The 21,148-nt window shown below is 42.3% G+C and overlaps 1 protein-coding gene across 8 annotated transcripts in view; it reads left to right on the top strand.

The window, feature by feature from the left end:
- Positions 1–21,148, top strand: part of St5 (suppression of tumorigenicity 5) — a 188,945-nt gene that overhangs the window by 87,573 nt on the left and 80,224 nt on the right. Inside the window, exon 1 of one of the 8 annotated variants that reach the window (XM_026781257.1) lies at positions 492–699. The exons of the other annotated variants lie outside the window; for them this stretch is intronic. The gene's annotated coding sequence lies outside the window, so the exon portion shown is untranslated. Of the gene's footprint in view, positions 1–491; positions 700–21,148 lie in introns of those variants that run through there. 8 annotated transcript variants of the gene reach the window in all.

Raw genomic sequence — 21,148 nt, 5'->3', positions numbered from 1 at the left:
AATACCTGCCAGCTATGACTTGGCATGGCATCTGGGGAGAACAGGCATAGAACAAGTTCTTTTTTTTTTTTCTTGAATCAAACAATGTAGCTCTCCTAGGTGGCTTCTGAGGCTTCAAGGTGAAGTTGCAAGGGTTTAGATTGAACACGTTGTTGTGGCCTCCCAGGCTGAAGAAGTTGTGCATAGCTTAAATTGTACTGCAGCTGTTCCTTTTTTCCCAGTCCTTCATCTTCCCAGAGCTGAGTCACAGATTGGATCCCTCTATGTTCCTTAAGGATTAAACAGTAACATTCCTGTTCTCCTCCCTCTCTCCCCCTTCCTCTGCTCCCCTTCCTGTATACTTTCCCTCAGGACTCCCAATCTCCAGAAAGGATAATCAGTCACCAAGGAACTTGAAACTTGGAAATCTTTGGAGAACAAGGCCAAGGGCATCTTTAGTTCTGCTGGCCTGCCCCTTTCCCTGGGCTGGGAGAACAGCTTTGGGGAGGCAGCAGACTTCAAGTATCATGGCATCACTGGTGACCTGCAATTCAGAGACATGCCCTGACTTCCCCTGCATCTGACACTCAGAACCACTTTGGGCAGATGAACTGGCCTCTGAGGGAAATAGGCCTGAGTACCTGTTGGAAACTGGGCTCTTAGCAACTTCAGATTTTCACTGCTACAACCAAGAAAGTTTGCTAAGGCAACCAAGCAAAGGTAACACAGTTCTGAGGCTAGCAGCAGCCTCCTAGAACCTGGCTAGACTTCCCTTTTGTGCCTCCATGTTGGCTTGGGGCCTGGGGGAAGAAGCTACAGATAATTGAGTTCTTTGAGTTACAGGGACCTTGTCTTAGAGGGCATGAGGGGCTGCATTGGCCATCTGGCGTAATATAATAGGCAGATTTCTCTTCAAAGCCTGTGGGAAAGCTTGCATTAATGTGACTTCTGTTAGAGGAAGGGAGAAAGGGGCATCTCTTTCTGCTAGAGGGTAAGCACAGTGATCCTCTGTTTGAATAAGTAGTGTCTGTTTTAGGGGGATATGTTGTCATTCTATATAACACTGAGTTGATTAGAGAAATCCCATAGTCTTTTTCTAACCTGGGACCCTAGAAAACATCTGTGTGGTATTGTTTTGTTTTGTAGGGAGAGAAGGTGTTCAGTGAGCCTTGACTACTGTATTGAAGAGTTTCTATAATGATTCCTTCTCTTACTTTTTTTGGCTCTGATATAATGCATACACTGTTGTGGGGCCTGCTGAAATGATTACAGTAACTGAATATTTGGGCCTCTCTCAGATTGTCCCTGTGAAAGGGCAAATTACATGCAATTAGAGTGCAAAGCTGCTTCAAAGCCTGTTTCTATGGGCTTCTCTTGAAGCCATGTAGTGAGAAGACCGCTTAGTCATTCCTGGCCACTTAGCCCCAAAATAATCACACAGAAACTGTATTAATTAAATCACTGCTTGGTCCATTAGCTCTACTTTTTTTTTCTTCTCTCTCCCAAGCCCATGTACATTTATCCAACACTGTGACCCATTTAGAGGTCTTTTATGTCTGAATCTGACCTGTTGTGTATCTGTAATTCTTTACTGTCCAGGAGGGCTTCTTAAAATGCTAAGTGCTTCTTAAAAATTTAAGCTGTGCCATTGCTAGGGGAAATACGGCACTCTCTGCTTGCCCCACCTAGCCCAGCCTGGTGGAGCTGCTCACTGCCTCACGTACAATGCCCCATCTCTAGGCACACAGCTGGTACATGCTGCCACCAAGGAAGCCGTAGCACGTTGCTCACAAACCCCATTCAAATGCACCATCTCCTGAAAGAGCCAGAGGTTGCACTGGCAGCATGGCCCAGAAAGCTGGCTTTTTTCTGCTGCCACTGAGTCAGGAAAACCTCTCTTAAAGGAGCGGCTAAAGTTTTGTCTGGCTCCAGCAGGGCTTCATGGCTTCTCCTGACTCCACCCTTCTTTCTCCCAGCATTCAGTTCCATCTTCCCCTCTTACCTCTGCTCCACCCTGCCATAGGCTCAGGCCAGCTTTCTTTATTAACCAATCATATTCACAGCATACGGAGGGGAATCCCACATCAAAATCACTTCAGTTTCTTCTTCTGCAAGGCCTGCTGTGGCTTAAGGTTTGTCTGTGAATTGGAGATTGCCTTTGGGACTGTTTGAGGACTGTTTGAATATGAAAAAAAAAAAAGATAAACTGAGGGCTATGGGAGAAAGATCTAGAAGCAACAGGCCCTGAACAAAGGGGCTGAGAATAGAGTAGTTCTCAGCAGCAGCAGTGGGTTAAGAGAAAGTCTGGCCAAGGAGGTCTTCATATATATGTTATTATATATATATATATATATGTTACATTATATATATATACACACACACATGCGCACACATTTCATATATCATTTTGAGTGTGTGTGTGTGTGTGTGTGTGTGTGTGTGCATGTTGCTCAGTGAGCATGTAGTTCTGTCTTAAAACAGCTCTGGTGGATCCTTCCTGCTTGTTACACAGGAATGATCTTTTCAGAATTTCTTATTGCCTGTCTCCTTTCTGCTGGCCAGCCCAGGCAGGGCTCCTCGGGTCTTCCTTGGATTCCTATTGGAGTCCCCTTGCAGCCTGCCCTCCCTCCTGTCTTGCTGACACAGGTTTGAGCCCAGCCCTCCTTACCTCTCCAAATACAAATCATGTATTCTACCAAACCCAACTTGTAGGGGAGGCTTTGCAGTCAGCTTGGGGTAAGGGTGGTATAAGTTGGAGTAGGGGAGTTAGGGTGGGTTGAGGGATTAGAGTGGTACAGTGGGGGGGGTGAGATGAGATGGGGTACGCGAGAGATGGAGGTTGTAGTATGACTCTTTTTACTACTCTCTTTGGACTTCTGGAAAGTTATCTCTATAATCACAGGTAAATTTGGATAATCTTACTCATCTCAAAGCATTTTTATAAGTGTTATAGTTCTGGCCAATAAATGTCAGCTGTTGCTGTTGGTGACCTTTCCTTATGATCATTTCCACTGACACACAGCAGGAGAATGCATTGGCCTGGTAGTTGGCATATCTGAGTTTTAGTTCTGGCCCTAACTGATAGCTGGCTTCAGTTTCCTCTTCTAGAAAGCAGAAGGGATGAATTAAGAGTTCTCATTGACATTTTGACTTGTTAAATGCCAGTGTTGGTTTCCCAGATAGACACTCTGAAATTCTACGAAATTAAGTGTATATTTTATTTCCCCAAATGACCAACATAAGTATAGTTTATACTTTTAAATTATTTGAATAACTTTTAAGCCCATCAACTGGATTTTTTTAAATTACAACACTGTTTGACCAATGACTCAGGCATATTTCTAGCTAGCTCTTACATCTTGAATTAACCCATTTCTCCTAATCTGTATATTGCCACAACGCTGTGGCTTACTGGAAATGTTTTGGATCCTTTTCCTTCAGCAGCTACATGACATCTCTTTGACTCTGCCTACTCTCTCTATATATCTCTGTTTGGATTTCCTACCTGATTTTACTCTACTAAGCCATTGACTGAAACAGCTTTATTCATTATCCAATAAAAGCAATACATATACAGAAGGACATCCCACATCATCTCCCCTTTTCTGTCTAAATGAAAAGGAAGGTTTTAACTTTAACATAGTAAAATTACATATACAAAATAGTTATCAAGCAAGAATTATAGTTATAATATTTGATCTAGTTACATTTGGTGAATTAAGGAAAGTACTCCATTGTCTATCCTTTGTGAGTCTAAAGTTTTATATATAATTTATCCTTTATCATAGCTAAGGAAAACTATAACTGTCTGTCTTCAACTCTTTAAAGACACCAGAAGGATATAATATTATCTAAGTAAACGGGAAGTGCATTGTAAGCAACTTTCAAAACTAGAATCGAGCCGGGCGGTGGTGGCGCATGCCTGTAATCCCAGCACTCGGGAGGCAGAGGCAGGCGGATCTCTGTGAGTTCGAGGCCAGCCTGGTCTACAAAGGGAGTTCCAGGACAGGCTCCAAAGCTACAGAGAAACCTTGTCTCGAAAAAACAAAACAAAAAACAAAAAAAAAAAAAAAAAAAACTAGAATCGACAGAGACATCTTGCTGCCTGGACAATCACCCCAAGTTCTTCTGTAATGTTGGGGCATCTACCTTCAGCCTACAGGCCAAAAGACTTTTTCATGAAGCAGGAGATTTGAAGATCTATTCTGCCTTGTAATGGCAAAGTTGCTTTCTTCTATATTCTACAGAATGTCTTGCAGTTTCTTCTGTGAAGCAGGAACCCTAAAGGACCATCATGTCTTTTGGAAAGTTCAGCAGTCATTTTTCTGTGGGTCCTACATGTCCAATTCATACAGCATACCATCAAGTGGTCCAGGCAAGAGCAATTTCTTGCCCAAATGGCTAGCAACCTCCATAGGGAGCCTCTTTGCTGCCCATCATCCTCTTGAAGTAGATTAGTACTGCCAGAAGCAGACATGTTTCACTGTTGAGAAAAGTCTAAGTTCTTAAAACATTTTAAATACCATCTTCTGTAGGTCTTTGAAGTGTTGAAGAATATCTACCTAACTGAAATATATCTCTGTATATCTCTCTATATCTAGAAAACCTAACTAACATAATTAAAAGTTTGATTATTATATATAACTATATATTAATCTATATTTCTTAACTATACATTACATTTTTAAATGAACTGAACAAACATAATATCTTAAACAAGAGCAGAAATACATATACACAGTGTAACAAAATCAGCCTTAAATATCAATAGACTAGTATCCATACCAATGCAAAGTATTTAACTCTATATCATATCCCCTCCCCCCATCAACTGGATTCTAAGTGTTTTTACTTAGTTCCTAAAACTTGGAGTTGGGAATCTTGTTCTCATGTTCAGAAGGCACATAAGTGCTTGCAGCAATTGCAGAGAGTAAGCAGGAAGCCTGCCAGTTAGTAAGAAAGATGTGAGTTTGCTTGGTGCTGCTGATAATATTTTCATCAGTAGGTGTTTCAAGTACCAACTTTTGATTTGCTCTGAAGAATGAATCAATCTTCTAGAAAAAGGAGAAACTTTAGTAGTGTCTGAAGGACTCTCTGTCAGCATTTGAGTGACCAGTTGGTGACAAAAAACCATAGCATGTGTTAGAGAAAGAGCCATACAACCAGAATGATGGTTGGAACCTGGACTCCAGTCATACTGAATTCCAAATACCTGGTAATTCAGCCACATTCATGGTTCTTTGTGATACCTTGCCTAGTTTATCCACAGCCTTTCTGTTCTCTCAAACTGAGGCAGTAAAAGACTTATGTGAGAGTGTTGTAATGAAGCCTACATGTAAAAGCATAATTAGTCCTACCTTGTTGCTGAACAAAACATTAGCTATTTTTGTATTTATCACTCCAAGCAATATTTGTGACTAATCTGCAGGTTTTGTGATATCCCCTTTCTTTACATCAAGGGCCCTTTAAAGAGTCCCCTGATGAGCAACAGATCAGAACTTTTGTATTTTGCTTTTGGTAAAGAAATACATAATCTGATGTGGTGGTGCAAGCCTTTAGTACCATCACTGGGGAGACATAAGCAGGCATCTCTGTGAATTTGAGACCAGCATTATCAGCAAATTCCAGGCCAGCCAGGGCCACATAGAGACTCTGTCTTAAGAAAAGAGAAATACAGTTGGGTGGTAGTGGTGCATGGCTTTAATCCCAGCACTTAGAAGACAGAGGCAGGTGGATCTCTGTGAGTTCGAGGCCATCCTGGTCTATAAAGCCAGTTCCAGGACAGCCAGAATTGCTACATGGAGAAACTCTTGTCTCTGGAAAAAAAAAGAGAGAGAGAGAGAGAAGGGAGAGAGAGAGAGAGAGAGAAAGAGAGAGAGAGAGAGAGGAGAGAGAGGGAAATATATAAACCAAAGCAGGGGTTGATGGGTGGTGGGGCATGTAATCTCAGTACTTGAGAGACTGAGGTAGGGGTTTGAAGCTAGCCTGGCTATATTGTAAGACACTCCTTCAAATCAAAACAAACAAATATGTCAAGTGGGGGAATCTGGCCAAACCAAAGAACTTTCCAGGCTGAGAAGATCCTCTGTGAGGGCTAGCACATATATGACATTGGGGTGGGGACATGCCATAGCCCTGTATAAAGGAGCAGGATGGGAAGTGGGAGAGCTGATGGAGAGACAGAGGTGGTGAGATCTAGGCACTGAAAAGTGCCAGATATCTGAGCAAGTGGCTATGACTGAGACAGTAAATGGCATCAGGACAAACCCTGGCACTTTTCCTTCCCAAGAAACTGTTGATTCCACCCATAGGTGCCACTTGCCCAGCACTGACCACTCTTGGTAGTGGGAGACCTGGATAGGGAGGTTCTAATCTGTGTCTTTAAAAAAAAAAAAAAAAGAAAGAAAAGAATAGCCCATTATCTACAGTGTAATTATAAAGAGATTTCCTTTTCCCAGCTGCAAGAAACAGGAACTTTTGCTGCCAAATTTAGCAGTGTGTTTTAAGTCCCTCAAATCTCCTTCCAGTGCTACCAAAGCTTTGTTGTTATCTCCTGCTGAAATATCGCCTGGAAAGGTCATTCCAGCTGTGCCAGTTAATGGGTCTGCTGAACTCAGGCAGGGGAGCAGACTGGGGAGTACCTGGGAGTAGGTGCCTCACAGATGTTCTTCTTAAATAAGACTGCTTTTAACTTAATAAGGTGGTTATTCCTCTCTAGAAAACCACACTTTGCAGAGGAGGGCCAAATATTCTACAGTTACTTCTGAAGGCTCTCAGAGGCTAGTGAGGTTCAGGGTCCAGTAGCCTATAGTATTCTCAGAACCTCAGTCTTGATACTCAGCAAAATCATGGCTCCTACTCTTTGTTGGCAGAAAGTTTCTTTGGCACAAATTTAACACCAGACTTTCTCCCTTCTCCATTGGCTACTCAAGACTTACCTTGTTCTGCTGGAATAATTAAAAAAATGAAGCCTGTGGAGTGCTGGAACCACACATGAAACTCATTTTCAAGGGTTTGGGGACAAGTGGGTCAGAGCCATGTGCATATAGATTTTGAGACTTGAGAAAAAGGAACGCAGATAGAGAAAGGAAACAAAAGAATATAACTGACCCTGGAAGCTGTAGGGAAGAGGGTGTGTGAGAGTGACAGGAAAGCACCTAGACAGTTGACGTGATCTTGGCAGGGGCCATGACCTTGGTGTGCAGTCTTGACTTGATGAACTCAGCCAGCTCAGTTCAGAGGAATTAAACTTTGAATTCTGGGGAGAAAGTGCTTTTCTTTGTCTTTTTCCCCACCCGCTTGTTACTCACTCTATGGTTTTAGACCTAAGTGGACTAGGGTCCTTTCTTCCAAGTGTGAGTATTCATTGCTGCCTGGGGTTGTTGCTGCCCAGCTGTTACCTTATGGTTTCTGAGAGCCAACTGTGAGTATAGTGGGGAAAGAAGGGTTTGATTAATTCTAAATTAGCCCAAAGTGGATAGGGATCGAGTTAAAAAGAAAACAAATGGGAAATTTTGTGTATTTAAATCACATTTAGTGGAATTTTAAGCCTCCCTCCCCCTATCTCGTAACGTACAACTATTGGGCAAATCTTGGTGAGGTTCAAAAGCAGTACTGTCAAGACTTGCTTTCAGCTGTAAAACTTAAGATCAGAAGTCAATGTGGCACACTGGAAGAAGTTCAAGGCTGAGCATGCCCGGGACTAGGAACCTCCTGAGCTCCTAGCAGCATTTAATGTTTTTCAGCGGGGGAGCTGGGCTGACTTTATTTATGGGTGTTTCCCAGGGGTCGATATTCAGCCTTTTATCTCCCTCATCTATCTCTCTTCCTTGAGGGCCATCCTCTAGTGTTCGTCATTAGTCAAGAGAAAGAAGGGCAGGGCTTCCCTCTGCCTCACATGTCAGAAATGGAGTTTATTGTTTATTTATCCAATAACTATTTATTTGAGACAAGGTTTTACTAATATAGCTAAGGCTGGCCCGGAACTTGAAATTCTCCTGTCTGCACCTCCCCAGTGCTGGGATTACAGGTGTGTGCCATCATGCTTCATTCATTTAACAGCTGTTTAGTTAATCTTTATGGAGTTTTGTATGTGTGTGTGTAAGAGAGGCAAAGAGAGACACAGAGAGATACACAGGCACAGACAGAAAATGTAAGAATGTGTTAGTTGAATCAGTGAGTTGAATCTATTTGCCTCTGCATATGCTAGGCGAACTGGCTCAGCAGCTTCTGTGGGGTGATTTACCTGTCTCCTCCTCCTCCTGTCTTGATATAAGGAACACTTGGATTACAGGTGCACACTTCTGTGTCTGATTTTTTTACGTGGAATCTGGGGATTTGAATTCAGGTTCTCACTCATGTACAGCAGGTGCTTTGTCTAATAACCTTCCTTCCAGCCTTAACAAATATTACTGAGTATCCATTTTGTTCCAGCTACCATACTGTATGTTAGGGATGACGTAGATAGTAAAAGTCTTTTTCATGGAGCTTATTGTAGAGAGGATTCAGTAAACAAATAAACTGATCAGTACATGGGATAAAGAGGAGAGGAGGATGATTTGAGAGGGGTTAATGTGGACTGGAGAGGTCAAGAAAGGGTTCTCAGAGAATGAGGTTTAAGCTGTGACCTCTAAGGTAAGGAGAAGCCAAAAATATGCGGACTTGGAGAAGTCCCTTCCCGAAGGAAGAAACAACAAAGACAAAACTCAGAGTTTGAGATAGCTTCATGGGCTGAGGAAATATGGTTGGAGTGTAGTGATTCAACAGCCAGTGATTCAGGCTGTTGGCCAATGCCAGTTGGATTGATCCGAATGGCCATTGTCAGGGGCTTGAAAACCCAATGTGAGAGGTACACATTTAGATGTGTCACCCACTTTGCAGTAAGGTGTGGAAACTTGACAGGGCTGGCTAGCTAAGAGTAGCAGTGAATCTAATGAAGAGGAATCAAGAAAAAGAGAAAGGAGAAGAAGCGGTCTGGAGTAGGGATGGACGTCAACAAGCTCAGCTAGCAGAAACTGAGTGGATACATTTTTAGGGTCAAACAATATGTGTCCACAATTTTCCAAAGGTTTTTAGGTTTATGTTATTTTATTAGTGATGTATTATTATGGCAGGCACTTTTATTTGTCATTTTAGTAAATCCTCATGATAACCTCTGAGTAAATTTGTGATATTCTGATGTTTCCAGGAACTCAGAGTCACTAACTCGCTTTTACTCTGGATCTAAGTCTGTGTGAACCAAAGCATGTGCCCTCACTACACCCCATTCTGACTGACATACCCAAAATGTGTTTCTTCTCAGGAACCTGAAACATTTAATGATGTCCCTGCTCAGAGTTGTATGTTTTCTTGATGACTACGTTCTCCTTTCAGTCATTGGAAGTTTTGAATATGTGTGGAGTTGAGTGGAATATTTTCAACTTTCTCTGAAATGATTACGATGTTAACTACCAAGACTGTCAATCAAATTAAAAATGGGGCAGGGGTTTGGGATGTGTGGCAAGACTGGAACACAAATAACCTGACTTAACCTTTCTCTTCTTTCCCCCTCACCCACTGTATTTTTAATTTATGGGTATATTGTGTGTGTGTGTGTGTGTGTGTTTGTGTACATCTGAGGGCAGGTGCCCTTGGAGGCCAGAAGAGGGCATCAGATTCCCTGGAGCTGGAGTTGAGAACTGTCATTTTAAGTTTTGGGAACAGAACTGGGATCTTCTGCAAGAGCAGTATATATTCTTTTTGTGTTTGTTTGGTTAGTTAGTTTTGTTTGAGTCAGAGTTTCTCTGTGTGTAGCCGTGGCTGTCCTGGGACTTGCCCTGTAGACCAGGCTGGCCTGCAACTCATGGAGATCTGCCTGCCTGTGCCTCCCAAGTGCTGGGATTAAAGGTGTGCACCATCACCACCCAGCCAGAGCAGCACATACTCTTAATCATTGATCCATCTTTCCTCAACAGCTGCATTCCCTCCTTCTCTCCCTCCCTCCTTTCTTGGTCTCATACATCACAGGGTGATCTCAGACTTGCTGTTTAGTTGAGGGTGACCTTAGGTATCTACTGTTCCTTCTTCTGCTTCTGGAGTGCTAGGGTTACACACACACACTACCTAATTTATGCAGTGCTGCAGTGTGGTTTCCTCACATTATTTTCAGTTATGACTTCTTGGCTTTTATAGTAAGAAGATGGAATTTGTCTTTTGGAAAAAATAATTTATTGGTAAACCAGTAGTTGCAATAAATAAGTGTTTATTTTGTAGTTTATGGGTCTTTTCAAGTCTCTGTGTTTGTTGGAATGTTTAAGGGAAGAAATTTATCAGGTCACAACTTTGACTTCTTGGAAATTAAACATTAACTTCATTGAATTTACAGATACTTCTTTTTAAGAAGGGACTGAACCTGCCTGGCTTGAGGTGCAGGGTTCAGAAGTGAAGGGGTGTTTGGGTGCTTATGAGCTCTTACTCCTTGGAGTTGGTGTGATCCGTGGTCCACCTAGCCGGCATGCTGAAATGGAACAGTTTGTGGGGGACAGAGCAGGGTAAGAGTGAGTTTCAGGTAAGCATAGATTTCTGAAACCCAGAGGAGTTTCTTTTGTGAGTAATGGGTTCTGCCTTCCTACCTCCACTCCTGTCTGAAAGAAAGATATGTGAATCGAGTGAAGGTGGTTTTTATTTGTGAATCGAGTGAAGGTGGTTTTTATTTTCTGATTGCACTTAGCACCAATTCACTGAACAGAAATTCAATACTCGTCCACCATGAGCAGAGATACATAGATGAGTTCCAGGACGAGGCTGGAAAGATGGGCTAAGGTTGGAACTTGAAGAGCTGGACCACCAAAAGCCACAGAATCACTGCTCTAAAAGCAGCAGAGAGCAACTTTGGAATCAGTTTGTGGAAAAGCAGCCTATGAGGCCATGTAGAAGACACAGCTGGAGTAACAGTAGTCTTGCACATCTCACTGGGTGTTTTATCACAGATAGGTGATGTTCCTGTCTGCCAAAACTGATTGAGAGGAGTAGAAAGTAAGGGAAGTCTAAGGGCAGAGTCTGAATTCACTTACAGAGCTCTTAGGAGTCTTAGATCGGTGGTTCTGAGACTTGAACATAAACCAAATTTACCCAGAGAGCTTGTTTTCAGTTCAGTGAGGCCAAAATGGGCCTGAGAGTTTATGTTTTGGGCAAGTTTATAGCTGTGCCTGCTGTAATTGTTGGTGCTGGTGTGGGATGAGTATGGTGGTCTTAGGTATGGTATTGGTGTTGGTAGTGTGTGCGTGTGGTGTGATGGAGGTGGTGGTGATGGATGGAGGTGGTGGGGGAAGTGGTGGTGTAGGTGGAGGTGGTGGTGATGGAGGTAGTGATGGAGGTGGTGGTGATGGATGGAGTTGGTGGTGATGGATGGAGGTGGTGGTGATGGATGGAGGTGGTGGGGGAGGTGGAGGTGGTGGTGATGGAGGTAGTGATGGAGGTGGTGGTGATGGATGGAGGTGGTGGTGATGGATAGAGGTGGTGGTGGAGGTGGTGGTGATGAAGGTAGTGGTGGAGGTGGTGGAGGTGGTGGTGATGGAGGTGGTGGTGGAGATGGTGGTGGAGGTGATGGTGGAGGTGATGGTGATAGAAGTGGTGGTGGAGGTGGTGGTGGTGGTGATTGTGGTGATGGAAGTGGAGGTGGTGGAGATGGTGGTGGTGATAGAAGTGGAGGTGGTGGTAATGTGGCACGTGGTAATGATGATGATGGTAGCAGTGGTGGTTTTGCTCCCTCACTCTGAGAAGTACTGTTTAAAAGGCTTGGTGGCCAAGATATAGTGAGGCTTTGAGAGTAACTGATTGGCTTACTGTCTTTAACTAGCCTAGGATTTTTTTTTTAATTAAGCTACATATTTTTTTCTACTCCCCTCCCATCCTCTCCCCTCTTCTCCTACCCTCTCCCATGGTTCCCATGCTCCAAATTTACTCAGGAGATCTTGTCTTTCTCTACTTCCCATGTAGATTAGATCCATGTATGTCTCTCTTAGGGTCCTCTTTGTTGTCTAGGTTCTCTGTGATTGTGAATTGCAGGCTGGTTTTCTTTGATTTATGTCTAAAAGCCACTTATGAGTGAGTACATATGATATTTGTCTTTCTGGATCTGGGTTACCTCACTCAATATGATGTTTTCTAGATCCATCCATTTGCCTGAAAATTTCAAGATGTCATTGGTTTTTTTACTTCTGTGTAGTACTCCATTGTGTAAATGTACCACATTTTTCTTTATTCATTCTTCGGTCGAGGGGCATTTAAGTTGTTTCCAGGTTCTGGCTGTGACAAACAATGCTGCTATGAACATAGTTGAGCACATGTCCTTGTGGCACGATTGAGCATACTTTAGGGATATACCCAAAAGTGGTATTGCTGGGTCTTGAGGAAGGTTGTTTCCTAATTTTCTGAGAAATCGCCACACTGATATCCAAAGGGGCTGTACCCATTTGTACTGCCACCAGCAATGCAGGAGTGTTCCCTTTACCCCACAATCTCTCCAGCATAAACTGTCTTCAATGTTTTTGATCTTGGCCATTCTTACAGGTGTGAGTTGGAATCTCAGAGTTGTTTTGATTTGCATTTCTCTGATGACTAAGGATGTTGAGCATTTCCTTAAGTGTCTTTCAGCCATTTTAGATTCCTCTGTTGAGAGTTGTCTGTTTAGGTCTGTATCCCATTTTTTTTTTTAAATTGGATTATTCTTTTGATGATCAATTTCTTGAGTTTTTTATGTATTTTGGAGCTCAGACCTCTGTCTGATGTGGGGTTGGTGAAGATCTTTTCCTTTTCTGTAGGCTGCTGTTTAGTCTTGTTTACTGTGTCCTTTGCTTTACAGAAGCTTCTCAGTTTTAGGAGGTCCCCTTTTTTAACTGTATGTCTCAGTGTTTGTGTTGACTAGCCTAGAGTTTCATGTGTACTAGTCTTTAAGAAGTTCTTATCTGGGTGTGCTTTGTAACACCAACAGAGACTGGTGAAAGTCTGTGTCCTTCTAGTCACTTTTCTCATGGTATCCAAATCCTTTCCAGGTGAGGTGTCAGGTGGTGTGCTTGTCTCTAAATTGCTGCTTGTCTGATTTTTGGAACATGCTTATCCTGTGCCCTTTATTTCATAAGGACAGCTGACATTTCTGTCAGGAAAAGCTTCCTGCCTGCCCTTGAGCACAGCCTCTTGGTTGACTGGGCTGGCTCAGGTGCTGCAAGCCGGCTGAGCGGGAGTGTGCTCTGTTATTAGCCAAGTTTACACAGGGAGATTATCTCTTCAGCCCCAGAGTCGAATTTCAAGGGCAAAGTCCACAGTTGGTTGTTGAAAGGTTGAGAACAACTGACCCAGCCATAGGGGAGCTTTCCACAGGCAGCAGGGTTTTTACTTGTGAGATTTTCAGGCAGCATGGCTCCATATGCCATCACTTTCATTCTGTTTGGACACCAGAGGCTTCAGGTGAGACGCTTGAGTTAGGGCACAAATATGACCCTCTGTTCTTTGTCTGTTCATGTTTCCTAAAGCCTTCTTGGGCTTGCTCTTCCTTCCAGGAGAGGTCTGGGGCTTCTCTTCTCTCCCGCTTCCTTTTTAAAGTACTTATTATTTATTTTTTATTTTAAAGATGTAAGGATGGGGTCTTACGTTTTAGCGATTCTGTTTACATAGCATAACACCAGCAAATGATATGGCAAAATAATAGACAAAAAGAACATAACTCACCTGGAGTCTGGAAAGAGGTGACAAATAGGAAGTTAGTCTTGGTGTTGGATGTTTCTGGGGACATAGTGGTGATGTTCATACAACTTTGTGATGTGACATGATGCCACTGAATTGTACAATTAATGAGTAATTGAAAGTTTTGAATTACGTTTTCCAAGAAAAAATTACTCTCTACTAAAAACTGTCTCACTTGTACTTTACCAAGAATGCTTTCCTATGTTAGTACATTCCTCCCGACAGCAGCATTATGCCTTTTTAGCTGAATTCCCCCTGAGGATTGACCTTTAGTTGTTGTCGTCAGTTTCTCCTGTTCTAGACACTGCTGTAAGAAGCATTAGCGTCTTTGCCCATGTGTTCCAATACTCCTGTTTCCTTAGGCAAAACTCCTAGAAGGGAAGATTGCTGATTAAAGGGTACACTAGTTTAAAAATGTTAATAAATATTGCTAAACTGTTTCCAAAGAAGTTGCGTCAGCTTAATTTTCAAGAGTAGTATTGGAAAGCACCTGTTCCTACCATACTTTTACCAATACGGTATTAGCAAGTTTTTAATCTTTGCCAATCTGATAGGCAAAAAAGAATTTCCCTTTTAAAAATGATTTTATTGTTTATTATGGTATGTGTTTGTACATGCATGTAATGAAATGCCAGTGGAGTCAAGAAAACACTGGAGATTGCGGCAGCTGAGCCATCTCTCTGACCTTGGAAAAGGGACTTTCTGATGTTTTATTTAGGTTTTTGTCATTACTAGTAGGATTGAGCACTTTTTATGTTAGCTGACAATTGATTTTATTCTTTGGAGAATTCACTTTTCTAGTTGATCCCTTGTAGATTTGTTAAGAATTTGTTGGTGGTATTTTTTCCTCCTTTCTCTTGTTAAATTGATTCTTTACATAAAATGTGTAGATTTCATTTTACTTTTTTTTTTTTAGTGATTTGAGGCCCCCACATTTGAGTTCTTACAGTATGCCTCCTATTTATGATGTACCATAGCCATTATAAACATTTTTGCAAAACTCTAACCGGAATGTAAAATAAATAAATTAATTTAAAAAAATATTTTTTTGCAACATTTACAAAGAAACAAACACTTCCAATACAGTTTGTGAAGGTGGCAGATTGACAGTTATATTCAAGTCTCCCCAATTAGGAAGTCTGTTTATTTTCTGTCATCCTGGATATGGTAGTGTCATATCCTTTTCTGTGTGTTTGGGGATAATCACGTTTGCCCCTTGGAAAAACTTCAGAGTGAATCCCTACATACAACTGTATGAATGCCGGAGACCTAGATATTGTGACACAAAGCTGCTCCTTTAAGTCAGATGTGGTTTCATGATCTTATTCTGGCTGAGGTGGGTATTGACTCTAGTGACATAGTAGCAGAGTTAAGGGGGCCAAAGTACCAGGAAGCATTAGGATCCAGAAATGGTGTGGCTTGGTATAGGAGCAGCAATAAAACATGATCAAATGTCTTCTTCGGGGACTAATAAAAAAACAGGTGTTGTGGCCCAAGCATATAATCCTAACACTTGGGAGGCAGAAGTAGAGTCAGGGAGGGCCACAAGTTCAAGGCCAGCCTGGTTTGACTCAAAAAGAAAAGAAAAGAAAAGCTAGTTCAAGCTTGTTCAGTTTCATCACCTGTAAAACACTGGGTGTGGTTGCAGATGCTCATAATCCAAATGCAGGCACTAGTGGACTCCAGGCCAGTGAGACAGTAAGAGATTAAAAAAGGTGAATGGCCTTTGTGAAGCAACACCCATACTTTCTCACACACACTCACACACCATGACAGCGCGAAGGAAGATTTTGAGGTCGGAGAAGAAAAAAATGCTGTTTATTGCGCATTCACTTCTGTCCCAGATACTAAACAGACTCACCTTAACTGCACCTCCCATACAGGGTTTCTCTGTATAATATTGGTTGTCCTGGAACTTGCTGTGTAGATCAGACTGGCCTGAGATCCTTCTGCCTCTGCCTCCCGAGGGCTGGGATTAAAGGTGTGCACCACTGCCCAACTACATCCTTACTGTACTTTAAAGGCAGCTTTTAGTGCAGGGTCAGCCTAGGGTGCTGATCCTAGTGGTCCTAAGAAAGAACACCTCCTTCAAGGGTCAGAGTGTAAATAAAATCTTAGAACTAGCCATTAGGGTTTGAGAGATTGAGGAGAACAGGAATGAGCTGGCATGGTTTCTGCTCTGTCAGCTAGGAGCTTAGGCAGAAATGTTAGTGGAAGTGGGCTAAGTAGGGAAGCAGAAGTGGAAAGTATTCAACATACATCAGGCCTCTGCAGGGCCAACTGCACACATACGACTGCACTCTAAAGGAACTTAACTTCCGGGGTGAAACAGAAAAGGCCAGCATCCTGCAGTGGGGTCTGTTACCTTATCCATTGCAAGGATTTGCACTGAATACTTTGCTTATAGGGTTTGGATGGTAGTGACTACAGGGATATCTTTCTACAGAAGGACAGGAATGGTACAATTGGCTGTTCTTAAGAGGGGAGTGAGGGAGGTCAAAATGGGACTCCAGATAGGTCCTGAAGATCTACCTACTAACCTGTACCCTGAAATATAGTGGCTAAACATCAGTTGTCTCTCATAATCCTGGGCCTCTTGCTTGATGTCTTATGTAGTTTAGTTACATGAAGGCTGGGGGGATGTCATCTGGAAGCTCGCTCACTCACCTGTGTGCTGCTGGACTGGAAAGCAGAAGAAGTTGGGGTCCTCAGTTTGCTTGCTTGTTCTTGAGAGTTTTCGTGTTCCTATCCTTGCTATTACTCCATGCTGTGTATACCTTCTGCTTCCATAGGGTAACTGCAGTTCTTAAGAGGTGACTCAGGATCTCCAAGTGACTGCCTTAGAGAGACCTAAAGATGTTGCATGTCCTTTATCTCCCCTAGCCTTGGGAGTACCACCTGCATGGGCCACACTTTGTTCCTCAATGCAGTGACAAAGAAGAGATTTGCTTTTGAGATCACCATGGCCATAAGAGAAAGGACTAAGCAGTTTCCCCCAGGATTAATTCATTGTCTACCATCTTTTTAGTATCAACAAAGCCTCTTAATACTTGGGGTATTTCTTAACCAATATTTAAATCACCTTACTTTCTATTTCTAAATACTTAAATTTATTTTAAAAATAAAACAAATGCTACTTGTTTCTTAAAGTGAAAAATCAGTATTATTTGACATACATGGGAAATGACTTTCTTAAGTACATACAATGAAACAAAAAGAATGTTTTTGAAATTTTAGCCAAGCCTGGCAGTGGTGGTGCACAGCTTTAATCCCAGCACTCAGGAGGCAGAGGCAGGTGGATCTCTGTGAGTTCGAGGCCAGCCTGGTCAACAAGAGCTAGTTCCAGGACAGGCTCTAAAACTACAGCGAAACTCTGTCTCAAAAAAACAAAACAAAATGAAATTTTAGCCAAATACTGTGGTCTCTGAAATTCCTCTCTCATTAAGAGCTGGTCAGAGCACCAGGGAAATTGCAGTGTATAAAACATTTGCCGTGCAAGTGTGAGAACTGGAGTTTGGATTCCCCAGAACCCATTTAAAAACCACATGTGTTGGTATGAGGCTTGCCTATAATTCTAATACTTGGAAGGCAGAGATAGGATTCTCAGAGCTGGCTGGCTAGCCAGGTTAGATCAAACAGCAGTCTGGGGGTTCAGTTTAGAGACTGTGCCTGGGTGAGTAAAGTGAGAGTGATTATGGAAAACTGTCAACCTCAGTCCTATACATGCATGTGTACAAACAAGTACATCTTCATACACATGCACATACCACGTATACACATGTAAGAGTGGAGGGCAGGTAAGGTGTTTGGAGGGGGCACAGTGAATAGAAACTGGAAGAACTGAGAAGTGTGTGCCTTACTGCACTGTGATTCCTGCCAATGAGTGCTGTACTGAGTGGGGTGCCATGTCAGTTGTCATCCGTCCCCCCCACAGTTTGGAAAGTACTGTGGAGTGTGGAGATAGCAAGAATGATGTGCAAAGGAAGAAGGGCATAGAGTAGGCCTGAAGAGTCTGTTGAAGTCTGGGTTGGTTTTCGTTGTTGCAGCAAACTGGTAAAGTCACAGGTAAAGTGAGGCAGGGAATGGAGGAGGAGTCCTAGAGTAGCAGAGTAGGCAGGACTTGATGATAAGCTTGAACATGAGTGAAGCCATTTATAGAAACACACAGGACTTTGTGGGAAAGCAGGTTTGTGTCTCTCTGTGTTTTTTTAGGGGTGGAGGGAGGGGGGATGGAGTTCAGTTTAGACATTCCTTTTTGTTTTCTGACAGGAATCTAGTTGGTAATTAACCTGGTTGTTTCTTTGGAGCATTGTTTGGGTGGTTGTCTCTCCTATGTATTTTCTATGAATTGTAAATTAGACTGTAAATTAGACTCGGCTAGGCATTCGGGGGACTCCTTTATAAGTGCCGAGGATCATAGACATATAACTCTAGATACTGCTGTTGCTGTTAAATTTGGTTACTGCTTAAAGTAGACCAGCCAGATATCTCCACCATAAAATTATAGTTTTTATTTTGTGAAGGTCACTTCTGGGTGGACTTTGGCACTGTTTGTCTTTAATCTTTGACTTAAGTGGTTTTATATTTTAAACTTTGTATTATGGGAAATGTTAAGCATTCCCAGAAGTGGAGTTGAAGATGAATAGCCCTACAACCACCATTCAGCATCAACTGCTGTCCACACACAGATGAGCTGGCTTTGTTCCTATGCCTGTTTACCTCTCCATTACCAGATTTTTGAGGCACATCTCAGGCATTATACTTTTTTAACTGGGAACATTTCAGAAGAACTCTCTGAAAGACTTTGAGATGTATAGTCTTGAGTGCTAAGGTCCAAGGGTTGACTATTGTATGTAATATAGACCAGGGTTTCAAACAGTAATAGGTGTTAAGGTTGCCAGGAACTGAGATGTAGGTAACCTGGAGTGTTTTAGGGCAGGGGATTGTGTGTGATGCGGTTAGGAATTTGAAGTCCTGTTCAGTGAGCAAGAGAAGACAAGGTGAGAAAAGTTCAAATATCGTTAAGCTTGCCTCAAAATGTTGCTTTCTCTTGGTTTGTGTTGGGAAAGCAAAAAAAAAAAATGTGAAAAATTAATAAAAAGAAGAGCTGGGATATGAAGAAGGAATAGGATCCCCTTAGAGGAGATACTTAATCACTAGGTCAGGGCCATTGGCCAGCAGGTCCACTGCTCATGCTTTGCCCCCCACCTGCAGCGATTCCTTTGCAGAAGTAGCCCAGGTACATGTTGATTGGGGTTTATCATCTTTGCCCCTCTTTGGAAGAGTTTTTTCCATGCTGTATATTCTGCTTACTGGGTTTGGATGGGTGGGCAGGAGAACTGCACTGAATGAAACAGCTCCCAGCACTTGCCTCTTAAACTTCTGGGAAACCCCCAAGCTCAGGACTGGAGAGAATGACTTCTTTTCTGAACTTACCTGATTTTTCGCTTTGTCTCTATTAAAATAAAAATTAAATTAATTAAAATAAAATGAATGAAGAAAATGAGGAGATGAATACCCCTCTGTATGATTGAGCCTTATTGTAGCTATGAGGGAGAAAACAGCCGGAGGCATCTGGAAGGGTCCAGACTGAACTGGACCATGAGAAGAGAGGGAAACGGGTGAAAGAAAGAAAGGAAGAAAGAAGAGAGACGAGAAGAGGGCTGTGAGACCAGGAGAACAATGGACCAAGAGACTGCATAACCAAAATGGCTGAGGTTGTGTAGGAACCAGAAGGGCTGGGGTAAGGAAAGGGAAGCTTCAGCCTGGAGTGTTTCAGGGTGAGGGGCAGGATGAGAAGTGCTGTGAGAAGCCAGGACTCAAGACTCTGTAACAGGTATTGACCCTGCTGAGAGAGACCAGAGAGGCCAGGATTCACTTTCATATGTTAAATAGGCACCCGTTTGCTAGGGTAGTAACCATCAAGTGTCCAGTAAAGGCACATACTGTAGCTTCAGAGTTTGGGAGAACTTTGATTCAGAGTCAGAATTTATGTCATTAGCTCAGCCATGAAAACTTGAAAGTGGCAGTTTGTTCTTTCAAAGAGTGTCTTTTGAGGCTAGGGATGTTGTAGCTCAGGAGTAGATCAATCCCTAGCATGTTCAAGACCTTTACTTCAATCCCCAACACCGTAAAAGAAACAAAATGAAACAAAAGATAGCATCTCTTGAAAGAATGCTTTGAGAGTGGTCATTAGTAAGACTGGTGGAAAGGGAGCTGGGAGAAAAGTCCCCCTACCTGAACCAGCATCTCCTTCAATGGTGAAGTAAACAGGAGTCCCTGCCCAGGGGAGGATTACTCACTGAGTGTCAAACACATCTCTTTAAGAGTGACTGACACTCTCTTACATGACTTTGTGACTTTTAATGCCGGGAGATGTTAAGCTGTGTTCGGAGCTCACCCCCTCATGATGTTTGTGTATGTGCATGCATGTACATGTGCATATGCACATGTGTGTAAAGTAGTACGTTAACTCTGCAGTGTTCATTATTTATATATGAATACAGCAGATGAAGCATTTTTATGTACCTTATTTCCTTGGATTTATAGTTCATCCTTTCAGAAGAGGAATTGAAGTGACTGGCTATAGGAGACACAGTAAAAGTAACACCCCCACTGTACTTTTGATGGGATAGTATCCAGAAGGGGGATTTTGAAATTAGATCCAGTTTGAATTCTGGTTTCTGCTTTTGCTAACTATACTTTGAGCTTTTTTTTTTCTTTATAACACATACCTCATTGTATCATTTTAGAGTGTTAAATGAATTTGCATAATTAATGCATGGGAACAATGCTCTGTATACAAGATGACTGGTAAAAGAAACCTTAACCTTGTTAATAAGAAAGTAACAGGTAATTGGCACCAAAGAAGCGTGTGCAGTATCCTAGTCTTGCTCATATCTGAGGCTGCGAGCAGCCTTCCACTCTGACTGCAAGACCTTGAAGGTCTGTGCTCCAGTCTCAGAGCAGATCAAGGTTTTTCTTTTCCTTAAGTTTCATATTGTAGTGAAACTTACATGAATAGCTAAGGTAATACTGAATGCTATATTAGATGTAATTCTTTTTTGATTTTTATTTTGTTTAGTGTTGGTGTGTGAGAGAGTATGTGAGTGTGCACGGGACATGGTACATATGTGGAGGTCAGGAGAGCTCTCCTCATCCATTGTGCATTTTGGGTTGTCAGGCTTGCAGAGTAAACACTCTTACCTGTTGAGTAATTTTTTATGTATTAACTAAGAAGTCTCTTATACAGTTATAACTACAGCGGTTTTCTTAGATGCTTATGCAGTATTAGTTTCCTATAGTTCTCTCTTGTGCAAACTGTCAATAGAATTCAAATGTATTGTCTGCCATATTCAGAGAGTCCGGGTTTATCCCCTGCTTTTCGAGTCATAATCCAGCTGGCATTGGTGAGCTCCCAATAGATCAGTCCCACTGTCTCCGTGGGTGG

The sequence above is a fragment of the Microtus ochrogaster genome, chromosome 8 (assembly GCF_000317375.1).
Source record: "Microtus ochrogaster isolate Prairie Vole_2 chromosome 8, MicOch1.0, whole genome shotgun sequence".
NCBI classification, from domain to species: Eukaryota; Metazoa; Chordata; class Mammalia; order Rodentia; family Cricetidae; genus Microtus; species Microtus ochrogaster.
This window is presented reverse-complemented; position numbering and strand designations above follow the sequence as displayed.